Below are 18,996 nucleotides of genomic sequence, written 5' to 3'. Positions count from 1 at the left end.
GCTTCAGGAGTACGATCATCGTCCCCTCCGCTCCCCTGCACAGAGAATTGAAGGTTGATATGTTGTGTTCATGTCATTGCTTTTGTAATAAAGTTTCTTGTTGTTGTTGTTGTTGTTATTGTTGTTTTGACAAGGTTTCATAATTGCGAGCGCTCTGTGACGTCACTGTTGTCAAGACAATGTCAATGGTGCTGTGTAGGGCAGGTGGGATATTTTCATTTTAATCCAATCTTTGTACTCTTCATTTCCGGCCGTGCAATCCAGAAGGAACGATTATTTCAATGGAGTTTGATATCAAAAATAATATATTTTTTCTTGGCCCCGTGCCTGCTTTAATACGTGTGCCTCCACTCAATTCAAATTCTGCTGGTAACTTGTATGTTTCAACATGTCATTGTGTTTATACTGTGTCACCAACGAGATGTAAAGGCTAAATTGTGAAAATAGAGTCGTCATCTTAATGACATAACGAGTCGTGTTACGTGAGTTTCTATGGATCCGAGTTTCACATCAGCACTCATTTTACGTTCTCACGCAAACACGTTTATGTTCTCGAGCAAAACAGTATCACAGTGAAAAACGAGTTGGTCATGTATGTATTTTACTTTGATGTTTGCATGAAATGTTGCTAGCCTGCAATTGGAAATCAGCCTCAACAATTTGATTTTTCATAGGGTGCGTCCCCTCTATGAGAACACCAATTGTGCTTGGAGTATAGTAAATCCTTTATATACAGTGGAGTGGTTCCTATAGTATTGGCGACAAAGGACATATTTAAGGGGACTTGCGAAGAAGAACCGAATTCATAATAGTGAATGAAGAAATGATTGTATTGTAGTCTGCGAGGATGAACGTTTTTGTGTGTGTAGGGGGGGGGGGGGAGGGGGTGTCAATGTCCAGTCGGTCAAAAATCCTAAACTCCATCCCCTCCTATGCAGTGCCTTTAGTTGTGCCATGCGTCATAGGCCATGTAAAATTCTTAGTTCCATGTACCTTTCTCGAAACAATTGACATGGCTGACATTTTCCTTTACCCAATGCATTACTTCTAGCCCATAGTTCGCTGAACTGAGCAAGTCCGTACGATTTGACCAATCACTGACTGCTTTGTTGGTTTACTAGGTTTTTTGTTTTGTTTACGAGGGATTATATAGTATAATCATAGTATACTACATTACTATGATTATAGTCACGAATAGTTTAATGCGATCACCCTACTACAGTATAATTTTACCTTCACAAACTAAAGTAGGGCAGGGCTGCCAACATTGGAAACTAGTTGAGAGTGAGACTCTCACAGGCCAATGCTATAATTTAGGAGTCAAATGAGTGAGATCAATAGAAATGCATGCAAATGAAATAAAGTTTTAGAGTAAGAAAGGACCAAAATGAATGAGTCTCACTCTCAATGAGTGAGAGTTGGCAGCCCTGAGTAGGGTGATCGCATTTAACTATTCGTGACTATACTACTACACATGATCTTAGCCAACTTTGATCATAATAATGTAATAACTTGTAATAACTTTGAATTCCTGTTTGCTGCACTAGGACATAATATTATGTAGGAAATTACACAAAGGCTTAATTAACTGAATTATATCAAACTACGTTATTTTATCACCTTCTGAACTACATAATATATCTTTTCTCTTTTTTTCAACGACATTTCGTACCAGAGCTTGATATAAAGGGCTGGGCATGTTATAACTACCTTAGCGGACTTTTTTTTTCAGTGAATTGGAAAGGGTTGTGACCTTTCGAAAAGTCGATTTCGAGACAGATGTATACTTTGTTGTAGAGCAACAAGCCTTGTACATTTCAAAGTTCGACGTGGTAGTAAACAATTTGCAATAGATAATCGACTCGTTGCATAGTTCATCTGTGTGCGTGTTTTATACGGCTCCGTGAAATTCTCGTGTCATTGACCCATACCGACTGTCTGGGGCTCGGTGTAGTTGAATGGGATTCGCACAAACCGATTGTAAATTGCATGTTATTACCATCCCAGTACCAGACAATCACAAAGTGAAGATTTACCGCGAAGAAAACGTTACTATTCTTCTCTCCCATGGTAAGTACATGCTGTAGGCCTACTACTTTAAAGATTCTTCAAAATTCTGTCCTTTGTCCCGTGTTTTAAAATTGCGACTCCATGTCTGTGAATGAGAGCAGGGGACTAGCTCCAGTCGATATTTTGACCCATTTCCACGAATCCCGGGACCCTCTGTTGAGTTGTCTGAATTTCGCCAGATTGTGTTTCAGCGTATACAATGAACTCATTTATTTACATCGTTGTTTAGCAGCGCGGAGTGCGTCTGGTACTGGTAAATTTCACAATGGAATTACATCGGGTTTGGCTCAGTAGGATAAAAGCGTGATGTTATAGTTGAGAACGTTGTATCTCTGTCAATTCCTTTCTTCTATTGAAAGTGTTGTGTCAATGACATGGGGAAGGTTATTAGTCTTTAGAGATTGGCCAAGTATCTACTTACACCGTGTTCACAAGTCAACATCGCGGAGAATCGTCTGCTAATGACCCGCTTTCATCACGTCGCCCGTAGCTGTCTCGCCAACAGGCGCGAAAATGTCAAATAACAATATTTTATTACAAGCTGTGATTTTTCACTTTCCGCACTCTGTTCCTGAATAGGAAATTAATGTGATTCTCTGCTGTGTGGTCTGTTTGTTTGTTTGTGTGTTCGTTTTGTGGGGGAGGGCTATATAAGTTAAGTTTTGATCGACTACCATGAAAAAATTGTTGCAAATTAATGCATGCATGCTTCGTTGAAGGAACCTACGTGGGGGAAGCTTCATAGAGCAGACACATGGTGCTCAACATGGAGGAATAGAGTTTGTGCTTGTTGATTCCTCATACAAATTTGGTGAGATATAGCTTTCTTGTTGCTTGCTGTCACCGAATGACGCGTTTGATGTTGATTGCATAATCTTCCCCTGGAGGTCGTAATAATTGGGGGCTTGTCCGGGAATTGAACCCGGGGCTTCTCTTCTCCTCGAGGTCTTAACGCGACATTTACTCATCGGATGACTTTCTTCTTTTAACTCTGATCAAATAAGATGTTCATGCCATTTACTTTTTAAGTTACATTAAAGAAAAAAGCACAAATAAATTGTTTCATCTGCAGCATTGATAATCCCTCATCAAAAGCAGCTGGTTTTTTTCGCGTGCATGCATGAACCACATAAGAGCGTCTTGTTTAAAAGAGGATAGGGAAAGCAGAGAGAATATTTTCGAAAGGTTTGCACTGACAAAGGAAAACGTCTACAAACCATTAGAGGCCAATGTGAATAGTCTTGCTTACCTTGTTGATAAGACATGCGACTAAAATCAAAACCAATATTTTAAAATTATGAAACGTAAGATTCCGTAACTTTCTTATAGATAATTGTCAAATATTGCTGGAACTTCTGTTACGCATGTTTGCTGTCACTCTGCCTTTCAAAGCCAACGTGACCACGGAGTTTGTAGTTTCACTTTTTACTAACATTAATCCCACGAATTCCAGTGTGACTGCGTAAAATTATAACTTTGACCAAGGAATTATCATACCTTCATAGTTTGAAGCTGTGAATTTGATTCTCGAGCTAGTTATACACAGGCAGTGGTTGTCGGCCCTGTGTCTCATTTCACTGATTGCGCCAAAAAGTGTCATATTTCAACTACAATCATTTATCACAGCTAGTCATGTGCAATTTCTCTTCTTTCCAACTCCCTTCTGCATGGAGAATGGCGTGTGGAACTGAAATGCGATATTTGACGATCATAAAAGGGGTCACGGACAATCCTGACCCGTGGCGAGGTTCTCGATTTTCCTCGAATCACGACCAGAATTTTGAGAAGTTTGGGAAGGGGTACTGGGTTGGGAGAGTATAAAGCGAGCGAAATGGCAGATTATTATTCACAGCCAAGCGATCAGCTTCTGGCGTAAAGATGTATACTAAGATCACCTCTTTAATATGTTACAGCTCTATGGAATCTGGTGAGATCTGATATTGGCAATTGCAAACAGAATAGACGTCTTTTGTCTCGCTTCAAGGGGAGCAGCGTAGAATATAATGATAATGATAATGATAATGATATGGCCTTCTTTACCCAAGGTAGCCTCTTAAGTGTTGACACTGTTCTATCAGAGGGCCCTGTCATTATTATTACCCTAGTGTTGCCACATACCCATTTATACACCTGCGTCGAGAGAGACATGGTGGGTAAAAACGTCTTGTCCAATGACGTAAGCGCTGGGCGGGATTTGAACTCAGGTCCTCCGACTGGGAGCGAAGAGTCTTATCGTCTATGCCACAGTATATCGTTGGTGCATCCCTGAGGTGAATCTAGACCTTTTTTTCAAGGATCTAGGACCTAAGTTTTATTACGGACAAAGCTATAATAGGGGTACAACGAAGGAAAAAAAATAATACCAAAACATTATCAAACATTGCTGAAATTCATTGTACCTTTTTAGCCCATTTCTTTTTTTCAAAACTCCTAGTAATGTTTTAGTGGAATGTTTCCCCCTTCTCCAATTAATACTCATCAGGGTGTTCATATTATAAGGCAACGAGATCTGAAATTCGTTGACATCTGCTTACAGTATTGAAGTCGTACACTTACGCCATGGAGCTACAAGACATTAAGGTAACTCCATGGTTATTATTACAACATGGACTTGAGAATTCCTGAATTGCCGCCTCGTCACTCTTGGTACTTTCGTTTCGCGCAGGGAGGTGACCTCCCTGTTTTGCGCAACAACTACGAGTTGTAACCATGTAGCTCCACGATTTAACGCTGGGGAACAATGTTACAAACACACTCCCAAACACACACCCAAAGTTAACAAATTGTCCATGTTCTGTCCCGTATTATCCCAATGTGTATGCACCCCAAACAGAGATATTGTATACCTTTACCCCAAATGGGAATAATCTCGGATAGAGCGAATGCGAGCTGTTGCACTGTGTAATGTGATGAGATGTGAACGTTTGGTTTGTAGCTTCACGGTTGTGGGAAGTGCGCAGAGACCTGCCACATCATAAATACAACGTAATACAGCTGGAATTTCTGAACCCACATTATTGGCCTTATTTATGAACCAATATTGGGATCAAGCGGCCCAATCAGGGGGGCGTCATTTTTTGCTAAAGGGCCAACCAAATCCCTCCTGATATTCGATAAACTTCATCGATCTCCGTCTCACACACTCACGGGGATCCCTCCGGTCGCTCTCCGTGACCCCATCTGATTGCTAAACCAGGCCGTGGTAGAGATCCATGACAAATATCTATATCAACATCCACGCGTAGCCATGGCAACGCTGGCCCTGTTCCAAACGAAGCGCAAGCGTTGAGTGTTTCTTTTTGTTGAAAGAATAGGCAGAATGTATGCTGATGCACTTTGTTCAGATTTTAAAAACAGAGTTAATCGAATGACTTGTGTTTGTTTTTTTGTCACATCCATATTTTGTATATTGACTGATGATATCAAACGATCTGATACGGGTATACAGCATCCCACACGTATGTCTACATAGTACTAGCCATATGATACTACACCATGGTTGAATAATGACGTAATTTCGAATGCTTCATTTCGTTGTGTTTCGTATTTTCTATGTGTGCTGTAAGATCACTGTGAGTATTGTAAGTTATTGTTTACTGCTGATGACAAGTGTACTGTATCTTTGTGTTGAGAGACGCTGAATTGGACGTCGATGCAAACATGCCGTAACATCATATCTGAATGTTCCCACAATCGATACTCCAACTTGAAGAATAAGACAATCGTGTATCGAAATATCGAAACTGTCCAACCGACCAGAGGGCTCTACCAGAGGGCCGTGTTATCATAACTACAGTATTACCCTAGCGTTGCCAGGTATCCACCATTCATAGACCTGGTTCGAGAGGGTAAAAACATCTTGTCGACATTGTCGAAGGACGTAAGTACTTGGCGGGAATCGAACTCGGGTCTTCCGATTGGGATTCGGGAGTCTTATCCACTATGCCATAGCGCCCCGCAAGATTAACAAGACTGTGAATAAGAGAACAATTTCGTGCCTTATAGGATGTCAAAATGTAATCTTTAAAATAAATTATTGTGTCAGCATTTCAAGTGTGCGTACGTGATGTATACGGTCACATGCATAGCACACCATTGCGACGACACCAATCGTACAAAATTTCGCTCGAGCAGTGTTTATGACGAAACGTCAGATATGTATTCAACCCTGGATTGAGTCATCTCTCAACGAGTAACAGCCGTTGAAATGTCTAGACAAAACTATCAAAACAATTTTCGAGATATCGAAGACCAACTGCCTGCATACACCGTCATGCTCAAACTGTTTTGTATCCCCACTAAACCCCACCCCTTCTCCCTTCCTTTACCGTCTCTCTTCTCACACACCCCGGAGTCAGTTATCCCTCGCAATTTCGTCATGCCTGCATCTTTCTCAATTACAATGGCATAGTGAATAGTTTTGTAAGAGACAGAATTTTCCCGCCAATTTTCTGAGCATCCGGCGTCAGTTGCTTATGCCAAGTCGTGCTATTTGATTTGAAGATCGCAATGTAACCAACGGCTCACACAGATCGAATGGGGCGCAACGTCCACTCCATCGAACCAACTTGAAGTATGTTTGTCGACAGGAAATCAAATAAAAAGGAATTGAATGAAAGAAGGGAATAGCGGAACAGAGAGAGAGAGAGAGAAGGGAAGAAATAATGAAGTAAGATAACATGGTGTTTCGAGATAGGGCGGCGTCTTTGATCTTTGTCACCAACATATTTTCTTCTCACTTACGGGAAAATATTCAATATTTGCATGTCGACGAGACACATGTAGAATAAAATAGGGTCGAGGGAGGAATAATGACAGCTTCACGTGAAATAGAGCCTTGTCGTCACTGCAAATAACACGCGACCCAGTAAAGACTGCAGAGTCATCACATTCCGTTTGAAATATTTTTTCAAAGAATTACCCATAAGAAAATACGAGATGTACTTAAATGTTTGCTCGCTAGGGCAACTGTAGGGTTAATTGTCAGCTGCTGTGATGTCGCTGCTGTAGCAAAGTTGTGATAACTCCAGACTTTTGTCAGTTACAATCTATGGGTGAGTTGTGTCAGTTTTTTTGCGTCCTGTGCCAGCATAACAAAAAGGCCCTCAACGAATAGGACATCGGTGCACTTTCGGGAACATGGTAAACACCAAGGTGTCAAATTTGACACATTGGAGTGTGAATTGTTGTCAAACGGCAGTGGTTCCGCTTCAAGTGAAAAGAGTAAATTCATTCTGTGAAACGAGGATATTCAAATAATGCCGACGAAATTAAAGGACCCATGCAATGCAGTTGCATGCTGCCTAGTGTTGATTTGTAATACCCTGACCATTACTTATCTGGCCAAGAGAGTATCTAAATGCGTGCACTGTACCATTTACCTCAGATTACTTGGATGGGTCCTCTCTCACACACACACCCTCACACACACACACGCACACACACACACACACCCTCACACACATCCAGACGAAGATTATGTCGATTACATCTTCTGTCGATCACTACTAATTAATGATTAGTGAGTGGTTAAAAGACACTGAAATGCACCTTCCCCTGGACGGAGCATTACCTGCGTGTTTCCAAGCAATGTCTTTTGTTAACCATATTATGTAGGGCCTAACATGGAAAGAGTCCTTATGTCACCGTCTTCATCTTCATTTTCACCATCAATCAACATCCTCCTCCCCCTCCTCTGTTTTCGTCACGGAAAATTACTCTCATCACTTTACCCCCCTTCTAATCCAAATCTCTGTTTTCTTCCTGTTTACTACACTCCAGTGGCGCCTGGTATCGTACCATCTTCTGACGTCAGACGGTGTATGAACTTCAATATCACCATCCCTTCTCTCAATCTTTACGAGCTTCTTCTGTCGGTGGGTGTTTTTTTTTCGTTGTTTTTTCTCTTGACCGTTATGTTACATCGGATGTTGATCACGTGACGTCGTCGTCGCCTTCACGGTCAAACACGTCAGCAGGAGAAACAAATAAATAAGGTGAGAATTGAAGAGTGCTTGACTTTCTGTCAGATCTTATTTTGATAGGGGGGTAAATGTCGCTTGAGCATTGGGGAGATTATCGGGGAGGAGGGTTGAGGTAAGGGGCATCGTTTCAGGTACGATTTTTTTTTTCGTGAATATTTTTGGCATAAGGTGCGTCATGATATTGTATTTTAAGTTCTCATCCTTGGACACAAGCACAAGTTAATATCTACAGCAATGATTACAGTTTTGCTTCGACAACCCCATCAAGAGCATTCGCTTCCGAAAGCACATCGACAGCTTTCTAAACTTGAATTTTTGAATTAGCGTTCGCGCATGCGCAGTGCGTGGGTCAAGGATGGAATATAACAAAAGGCTGATGCACTGCGACGTATACTACATAAAGTATAGTTCGAATTAGACAATAAACATGATAAAGTGAAGGATCCCCTTCCTGTCACATTCGTTTATGTTAGATTATATGTCATTACAGGAAAACTATAATACAGTGAAATACAAAAAAAAAAAAAAACAGGTTTAGGTGACACAGGAAAGTTACACACTCTTTAAAACTTCTTCTCACTTATTTTCACAAAGATAAAGTGATATTGATTGCAGCAACATTATGCAAACAAGCTCAGGTGATGATTCATCAAGTCACAACTCTCGATTGTGCTCAAGAATATCATTGAATTTATGGTGGGATTTGTTTGTTTGTTTGTTTGTTTCTTGTCAATGATTGTGATGATTTGCCACAGGGAAAATTTGACGAAAGAAATAATTTGATCTTTTAGTGGACTTGTTAGGCGATGACATCACAACCATGCAGCTCTTCGTCGCAACTGATCTAATTTTCAAGTGTGATTGCGAGTAAATATAAATATTTCTTGAAACCACATGAAAGTTAAAAGTACCATAACTTTCTTATTTTAAGTATGTTTTGGATGAAACTTTACTCTTACTCTTCTTACTAAAAACCAACTCGAACATTAAGTGCAATAGGAACTGAAATTAGTACATTATGTTAGAATATCGCATCATCATGATCATGGTGTTACGTGGAAAGCGATATCGCGTTAGCAGCACCTCATAGAAAAGAGACATCGACGAATGTACATACGCACACACACACCGCTAATGTACACGCAACTGTTGAGATATGTCGTCGATATAGAATCAGGCTAGCTCGGTCATAAAGTAGAGTGGTACACATAACGAGAGCGTGGTATATCAATTTCAATGTCATCCCAGATACCGTGGTGAAATCTTACACCAACAGGTGAGAGAAACGATGCGAACTTAACTCTCTCCCGCTTATTTTTCCCCTCTCTGCCTTTCTTTCTATCTCTTCTTTTTCGCCTCCTTCTCCTTCCTTCTGTCTCTCTCTTTTATCCTCCCATTCTGGTTTTCCTTCTCTTTATTCTCTTCCCCGCCGTTCTTCTTCTTCTTCTTCTTCTTCTTTCCTCATGTATTTTCCTTCTTCGTTTACTCTCAATTTCTCCTCCTCCTTTTCCTCCTCTTCTTCTTTCTTCTCTCTCTCTCCCTTCATCCACTCCTTTCTTCTTCTCCTTTTCTTTCTGCTCCTTTCTCGATCGCCGCCATACTTTTATCCTTTTCATTCTTCTCCTCCTTCTTATTTTCCTTTCCCGTCCGTCTTTCTCTCTTCTTCTTCTTCTTTTTCTTATCATTCTTTTCTTCTAGTTTTTCTCTTTCTCCTTCTCCTTTTCTTCTTCTACCTCTTCTTCTTCTCCTTTTACTCTTCTTCTCCCCTCCTCTCCTTCTCATTCTTCTTCTGCAACTACTACAGCTTCTCCTACTTTCCAAAATTTCTCGCAATCTGAATCAAATTTGGTGTCATCCTCCGCTTTCCTGCATACTTGTCACGTGATCGACCCAATCTGACAGGGTCGTTTGATGGAGCATCTCTGAAGTTCCCAAATCTCTTGAAAATACTTTCCCTTATCTTACTCATCTTTAAACTATTGAAGACCTTGCCATAGTCTGACAATATCAGACGTTCCTAGATAGCCTGTGGCAAATTCCACTACACAACGTTTCGTCCTCATCTTTCGTTCTGCGTTATTTTTGGTGATTTTACCATACACTTATCGAGAGAATGGAAAGGCAGAAAATTAACATAGCTTCTTTCTGTGCTTTCCACTTAAACTATATACAAGGTGATGCATATGTTGCCTTTAACTGTGTAAGGTTTGACGCAATGCCAAATCAGATCTGTGGGACTAGATCTGGCTGCATTCTCTTCCTCAATAGTAAATTAAAGGAAGATGTCGTTGCAATCAAAATGTATTTGTAACACTGTGTAGTATTTCATATACATAATGCAGAAGACGCTAATATCTTTTAAAACAAATGCATGGAAAAAATTACATCCATAAATTATGAGGAACCCAAGGGTTGTTAACAAGAACAATGGATAGACACAAGATAGCAAAAGTCAGCTTGAAATGAAAGTCAGTTCAGTTCAAAGTGCAAGACGTTGAACAGAAGACCGTTAGATTCAGAGTTTTTCGGTTTTTGTTGAAGTTCGTGCTCTTGTTGAATTATTCATATTTTATCTTTTCTTCATTCCATTTCTTTGCTTGAGATAATTCGACTTGTCCTGCTTAGTTGGGATTTGTTTTTATTTTTTGCCCCGCATGCACAAGATTCAACGTCTGGTCGACAAAGACTACTTGGTACCCATCTTCGGAACATGTGGCTGGCATCAGGTTGCTGTTTATTTTATATATCCGCATTCTGTTTTTCATTTCTCCACGGATATGTCCCAACTATTCCATATTTTCCCATCATTTTGTCCCGTTCGCTCTGGGATCCTCCAACGAGATACGCCGCCCACACAGAGCTTTTTAAAGCCCTTTCCAGGTATCTTGAGTTTCGACTTGAGACTTGGATAAAGCGCAGGGATATGATGTCTCACAGGGCATGAATGAAAGTTTTTCATTTTTTTAGCCGGAATTTTATGCCCTTAAAGACTGACTCCAATCCGTGTCCAAGCTTACCAATCTCAACTGATTACGGTAAACAAAGAGATCGTTATTTCAGTAAAATCGGTCTAAGTTGCAGGAAAAACTTTTTAGAAGTCACTTACACGTTTGAATAAATGACGAATTTGATCGCACAAAGTGATAAGTGCCATTTTTGAACATGAAAGTACTTTCATCATCAGATTGAGCAAAATGAAACCTTTTCAGTGACACCTCACTTTACATAATACGGTATGTTCTTGAGGGTATGAGTAAATCAATCCTACATGTTTTTCATATTCTTTGTTTTTTGTATCAGCTTTAATCGCAAATATCTAAAAATTAACAAGAATGGAGTTAACTCGTTTTACAATGAAACTCTTTGAAGGGAGGTAATGTTGTCTTTGCGTCACTTATAGTGAAATAATTGAAATATCATGTATCATATATGTAGAGAGAAAAAAATAAGGAGGAGGACGAGAAAGGGAGGGATAAGGGGTGGATAATAATAAATAGCATGTGAGACGATGATGATCCACCAAGTGTAAATCTACAATCCGTGAGTAAAAATCGAATTCCTTAGCAAGGAGAACTAACAACTCTTTAAGGCTGCTCAGTTCGCATCAAAGTCGAAAGGGCATTTGACATAAGCAATGCTTTACTGTCGATTAGAGTGACAATCAAAATAAACGTATTTCGGCGTTTGATTTATAGCTTTGTATCTATAGTGTCACGTCTGGTAAGAAAAAAAAAGCCCGCGGAATGCATGATATAAACAGCCTGTACTACTTGTATACATGCATTTCGCATTAGACAATCTACCGCGTTACTCTTGGAAACATACAAGTACATTGGAATATAATTTTCTGTCATGTTAATATGAGAGAAGTGTTTTATGGTATCATGGAAAGCATCTCACTTCGCATTCTATCAATTATATCAAAGAACCAACAGAAATTATGGATTGTACATACGGTCGCGTATTATAACAGGGAAATTGTCTATCCCTTCAAGGTGCTTGGCGCAGGAGGACGATGTAGTTTGAAGAAGCAGGGGAGAGTGCTTGAATGCAGCAACATATATAGAAAATTGGGATAAGCATAAGGAAACTAAGAGGAAACAGATGAAGGAGACCGCAAAGAAAAGCAGAAGTTAAGGACAATTGGGGGTAAAGGGAGCAAGATAGAGAGAAGGGAGACACGGACCGTAGAAACGATGATGAAACAGCATTTATATAGCACCATTTATCTGTAGAAACACTCAAAGGCGCCCAGCTTCCACAAGGTGTCACACATCATTCACAAAGTTGCTGGAAAAGAAAAGTCTTCAGTTCAGACTTGAAGGTATTGAGGCTGTTGAAATTCCGAAGCTGGACTGGTAGACAGCTACACAGACGTGGCGCAACAGAAGAGAAGGCTCTAGGCGGGTATTGGGAACATGAAGAGTCAGTCCAGTACAACGTAGTCCTGGTCGTCGATGACGTACACGGATAAACGAAAACAAAAATGAGAGACGAATGTAAATACAAGATGGTAACGAATAAGGAAGAAAGATAAAATGTATAATGCTATGCCAAAAGAGAGGAAGGAGGAGGAGAAATGGAAGAGTGAGAAAAGCAAGGAATGTGTGAATACAGAAAGAGACGAAGACAACTCAGAAGGAGAAATGAGAGAAGTGTATGAATTCTGAAAAGACGTAAGAGAAGAATGAGGAGGAGGAGGAGAACGAGAAAATGATGAGAGAAAAATGTCTGTCTCTCTGACTGAAAGAAATCAGGGGGAGAAACACAGGACACGCCCAATGAAGATACAGGTTCCATGACCAAAATCTTTAGTGGTCTTGGTATTGTTTTCAGGTGGAAAAGCGTGTGGATTCAACATTGAGTCATCATTTTTGACGTCACAGTAAGAGGCGACAAAATGTCTCCAGGCTACTGATGATATCGATCAATGCAGTAGCCATACACTTTGCACATTTCCCACAACGACAGTCAGCTCGTCAATCAGCCATTACCATAATATTTCATCGAAAAAGATCAAACATCAAATGTATTTTATGTACATGCAAAGTGCAGCGAAAACACATGCATTCAATATAGCTATGCTTTATGCTCATTTCCTTGTTAAAGAGCTTGTGGTTGATTTTATTCATGTTCCACACTATTATGTTCGTGGACAAAGGAGTGAAAAGTAACTCGATGTTCACTTGAATACTACCGGTGCGTGGGGACTGCTGCAGACAATAGCGCTCAGGTATAATAGCATGGTAGCGCAGACGATAAGTCGAATATCGCTGAATGCGATTGATCGATAGCCAGCTGATCGGGAGGACACGCCGTATAATAGACCAAAAGGGGATGTGTCCCAAGCACCCGTCGCCAATAAACATTGGGTTGTTTGCGAGTAGTAGCGCTTCATACACTGTCATGTCACGCCTAATAGGGACATAATCGAGTGTCGTGAATGGACCACACCAAGGCTGTCCGGCAGCTGGGCTCTATTGTTCTCCTGACTGGACATCATCGATCCGACTGGGACAAAGATGGACATCATTCGAGCATGACGAAGCCGAACATCATCTAATACTTTTGCGGATAATGTTGTCCTCCTTCACATCTTCAGTGTGAGATATGAACGTATAGCCTCCATCATTTTAGACGTGCAGTGTATAATACATAGACATTGAATGGTTCATTAGTTGAAGTGTGAGCTCACCTATAGGGTAGAAGTATCAAGTTTGGTTGGATGCCCCAGTTTGATCCTTTCATCACCAGCGATCACCAGTAGGTAATCTATCCTTGAAAGGAATTGAATGCTACTTAATCCCGTCATTGCGCAAGCGTTGAGCTGACAACCATACCCATGCGAAGAATAGATGTCAAACAGCGTAACAACACCAAAGCAAAATGATAATAATAGTAATGATAATAATAATAATGATAATAATAATAATAATAATAATAATAATAATCATTATCATCATCATCATCATCATCATGATCATCATCATCATCATCATAAAACATATCGCCATAAAATCAGCCAGGCGGATGAGGATTGCTTCAAAATTTACACATACGATTTCAGCTCGTTTACATTCTCAAAGTGTGAAAATGCTTGCGATAGTCAAGGCGCTAAAAATGAAAGATTAACAGTAGAAAGCAGAAAGACATTTAACTTATGCGTCAAGAATTCAGGTGGAAATAGTTTCCGCATTGTTAGAATAAGTTTTACAACATTAGCAAGATTACATTATGTCTGACTTCATCGACATTTTGTTGAAAAGATTGGAGGCATGGTGGACGCGAAAACCAGAGCAGAGCGAACAAGTTACATTTTGCATATCGGGAAGATGTTGTATACCCTATGACTTCACGAGTCAATCTTACGTAACCCGACTTTGTCCGGCCAATCAAATACCTACAAGCGATGGACATTTAGTCGGGTTCGGTTGGATCCGGGCTAGAATGTGAAGCCCCTCAAACATAACTCTGTGAAAGATCGGCAAACTATCAAAAATGCCTCGCCTGATTAGTTAACCATGAAGAGGATATAAAAAGAAAAGACAGTCATGTCGACAATTATAGTATGTCGTACTGGTCTCTTTTTTTTCTTTTGGCCGTCATTATTCTTTTTACACATTTTTATGTGTGTTTGGCAGACCGAAGCGGACCACACTTTTGTGCGTGAGCAACCGGAGAGGGTGGGGTTAATTTGTCGCCCCTCTTCTTGTATGGGTTCGATGGAGTGATGCGTTGACGGGATCGGTAGTCATTTGCAAGGTATCTCGCAAGTCAGTCAGAAAGAGGCGGATACACTATGACGGGTGTTCAGAAGCACATTGCTGCCAAAAGCGTAAAAATATCATCATATTCGTGATTCCAATCAAGTTATCTTTAAAACAGACAAACACACACCACGTCCACATACAATAGGTGGTTGTGGGAGCTGGGTAAGAATACGCGACAAATGAAATAAAGTACGAGGGACTTAGCAAACTTTTTTTCTGCACCGGACATCACCGTGCTCTTCAGAAACTAAGTTAGTTTTGCCATCCTAGTGCTGTCGAATTCGGGGTAGAGTCATCTCCCCATTATTATCTTTTTTTTTTTTTACATTTGACATCATCGAACATGCTTCTGTTCTCATCCAATTCTCTTTTTTGCCTTCTCTCTATCACACCATTCTCCGTCCAGTTCTCCGTCTTTGCCGAACAGGGAGAGGTGGAGGAGCTGTTTGTGATCACGGGCTCTCAATCACGAGCCCTACGGGTTCGAGCCTACTTGCAACGCGGATTAATAGTCCCCCTATAGGTATTAGGCACATTGTCATTGTTACCTTGTATTTCCGAGGGAATATTGAAGCTGTTTAGTTCTGTGTTTGCTCGCCCGTGAATGAAACTTGCTTACTCACCTGCATTGTGATCGTAAAATTTGATATAAAGACAAATTTCTGACTCAGGAGAGTGACCAAGCATACGTCGTACGCGATGGTACTTGACGCAGCTCAGCCAAACGCCTAAAGTGCCAAATCAAGGCAAGTGTCAATAATACTCGCGTGAGGATATATACTGTGTTTCTGTGTGCTTGTGAGTGTGTAGTCAAATACAGTACAGTCATCATCACCCGACAAACTCACCATGTTCACGAGCGAGTACCGCTAGAACTCAGCTACATTCGTGCAACATTGTGGTGATGAAACCATATCATATATTGTGGTGGGGTAAGCACGTGATATTGAACGATGACATAACCTCATAATCACAGCACCAATCGTCATCAAAGGGATGATAGTGCACCGTTTACCCACCCTCTTGACCGCGCGAATTAGAGTTACTGTTGGTCTGTCTGCGAATAATGATTTTATAAGAATCCCTCTATTATACGGTATTTCATGAGAGGGGATGCGCTTTACTAGACTGATATCAAAACCTCATCTGCAATCTTCGCGTTGTGATTTCAACATACAAGATGTATCTGCGAAATATGCCTTCATTGAATATTCTACAGGAAAGGGGTGTAATGCTGCTATGAATTTTAAGGAATCACTTTACAAGACTCGCTTTGGTTGTGATCACGTCTCAGGCCTGAGATGACGAAAAGACGAGAATTTTCACAATTTACCTTCTCGCCTCTTCGGACCCAAGAAGCTGAGAAGACGAGATCTTAAAACTCGCCCTTTAGCCTCCTCGGACCCGGCCGAGAAGACGAGATCTCATTACTCGCCATTTCGCCTTCTCGGACCCGAGAAGCCGAGAAGACGAGATCTCAAAACTCGCCCTTGCGCCTTTTCGGACCCAAGAAGCTGAGAAGACGAGATCTCAAAACTCGCCCTTTCGCCTTCTCGGACCCGAGAAGTCGAGAAGACACGATCTCAAAACTCGCCCTTGCGCCTTCTCGGACCCGAGAAGCCGAGAAGACGAGATCTCAAAACTCGCCCTTGCGCCTTTTCGGGCCCGAGAAGCCGAGAAGACGAGATCTCAAAACTCGCCCTTTCGCCTTCTCGGACCCGAGAAGCCGAGAAGACGAGATCTCAAAACTCGCCCTTTCGCCTTCTCGGACCCGAGAAGCCGAGAAGACGCGATCTCAAAACTCGCCCTTTCGCCTTCTCGGACCCGAGAAGTTGAGAAGACGAGATCTCAAAACTCGCCCTTTCGCCTTCTCGGACCCGAGAAGTCGAGAAGGCGACATCTTGGGTCTCACCTTCTAGGAGTTGATCATTGGCGAGGAATATTTCAGCACATGTAACTCTGTGCTAAATGACAACTGCTGCAAGGTGACCGCCCAATTCAAATCGTAGTCGTGTACTAGTATGTCACCCTAACTATAGGGTGTAATATGATTCATTTTCATTGTTGAGTCATGACAGATTTCTGCTCCTTTTTAAGGGGGAGGGGTAGGGTATAACAAAGTATGATTGTGATGATTCCCGGCCTCGAGAGTTACCAAAGAGTAGAGAGAGATTTAACTCTTTGCCGGGCTATGTGGCAGATCTTTATTCACTTCATCAAAGATACATTAAGCGACGGTCTGTCAATCACAGTCAATAACTTAAGCACACAACCATTGATGTCCAAGGACCGAATCCTCTTTGCTGTTTAAAGCTCCATCTTTCACTGCAACTGTATTGTGTAAGCAATTAGCAGGCTATAAGAGACCAAGCTTCAGTGATCCTCGGATCAGCTTTTTCTATTGTGTGTCAGAAGCCGTCCATGCATTCAAGTTCAAGTCACTCAGTCATTACGGTGGCGAGCAGACACAATTATCGGCTAATTATATCTCCAAGAGCAAAAACTTCCTCCAAATAGTCTTATTCCAGGGTTTCTTTTTTTTATCACCCTAGATACTTGATGTACCGGTTATGACTTGCGATTAGCTCTGACTTGATATCACAACTGATTTTCTGCTTAGCCTTGTGGAAAAACTAATCAATTCCTTGCCATATACTCGTAAATACGAGTAAATAAGTACTCAATCTTGAAGGATACACGCCATTAAAACCAAAACCAAAACAACAACAAATATCGCGCAGCAATTAAGATTTGCATAAGGTGCCAATTTTTGTTTTCATAATACAAATAGTGCAGTGGTTTGAAGAATAAACGTACAGGATACAGTGACGCGGAAAATGAAAATGATTTTATAATGATTTTACATCTCGTTATAATCATCTGGATCGGTATAAGAGGCATGCAGGCATTTGGTTCTATAATAAATGCTTCGAAAATTGATCGTGCATTCACCTGGAGATGAATGAATGTTCTATATGAGAGCGAAAGATTTGATGGAGAGGGGAAATAAGCTCTAAAGATTGTAGCCTTTTTTGTGCATAGCGTCTTCAATTGCCATGGATGACCTGGATGTAATATATATGTATTAAAGATGTTGCTTAATATCTATGACGCTCATTAAACATTCCGTGGTGTTGCTGCGTTGTCGGCGCAAATGCGTGCATCTAGACAAGCTTGTTGCGGGTATTCTTCTTCACCGTCCGTCTGATGTAACGACGTTTTGGGAAGGATTGAGACGGCGACTATGATATGGTGGTCATATCACGAGATCTGTTTGTTTGTTCATTTTCCGTATACTTATGATAATACATATAGATAAGACTACATTGTATAGGATATAAAGGGAAAATGAGTCCGTATACAGTACGTCACACTGAGATCGGGACGAAATTTATCTCTTCTTTTTTTTTTTTTTTTTTTTTTTTTTGGGGGGGGTGTCTTTTTCTTAATAAAGTCTGGATTGCCTGACTGATATACATCATGGAAGAAGACAGGAGGCCTACATGGTATGTATAGCGCTAACACCACAACGGATCTATCCTCGAAGGAACATCAACAGTACTGCTGTCATCTGTAGTTTGTGGCTACTCGGCCATAGCATTTGATAGGCCTACCAAACGAAATAATCTACCCGTAAAATGACAGGTTCATATATTGTAAGCATAACAAACCAAATCCCATCTAATTGGGGATTAGAAATACTCTATACCTTGGCCTTATTGGTTTGCTGATCTACGTTTATGCTTATAGGGTGGTTTCCAGCCCCTTTTAAGATAAACAATGAGATTTTTGCCACATCTTCCTTTCACAGCCTTTCACCCAGTCACTCTATTGGCAACACAACCACTATCATAGTCTGTTCTAACCATGCTAACCACATTTTTCATTCTGGACAACTGTTAAAGTGCTATCATATTGTTCAAAAATCTATTTAGACAAATAAACCAACAAAATGGAGTGCAGTACGAGAATATTCCTTTATTGACATCAAATTTATGCATCTCTTGATACTCGAATATGCGTTATATATAGTGTACATTTCATACACCAAAGATAGCACATAACAAGCAACTGAAAACATTGATTTTATCTAAGGGGGGGGGGGGGGGGTGGTGCCATGTCCAAAATGTTCAACGGGACGTCAGTCAAAATTAGCGGCGATATGTACACTG

The 18,996-nt window shown here is 40.8% G+C and overlaps 1 protein-coding gene across 1 annotated transcript in view; it reads left to right on the top strand.

The window, feature by feature from the left end:
- Positions 1 to 8,012: 8,012 nt before the first annotated feature.
- The window catches only part of LOC139734629 (ras association domain-containing protein 10-like), a 28,418-nt gene continuing 17,434 nt past the window's right edge, over positions 8,013 to 18,996 (top strand). Inside the window, exon 1 of the mRNA XM_071645415.1 lies at positions 8,013 to 8,066. The gene's annotated coding sequence lies outside the window, so the exon portion shown is untranslated. The remainder of the gene's footprint in view (positions 8,067 to 18,996) is intronic.

The sequence above is a fragment of the Diadema antillarum genome, unplaced genomic scaffold (assembly GCF_040938485.1).
Source record: "Diadema antillarum isolate AM-2024a unplaced genomic scaffold, OU_Dant_1.0 seq00000536_RagTag, whole genome shotgun sequence".
Taxonomy (NCBI): domain Eukaryota; kingdom Metazoa; phylum Echinodermata; class Echinoidea; order Diadematoida; family Diadematidae; genus Diadema; species Diadema antillarum.
This window is presented reverse-complemented; position numbering and strand designations above follow the sequence as displayed.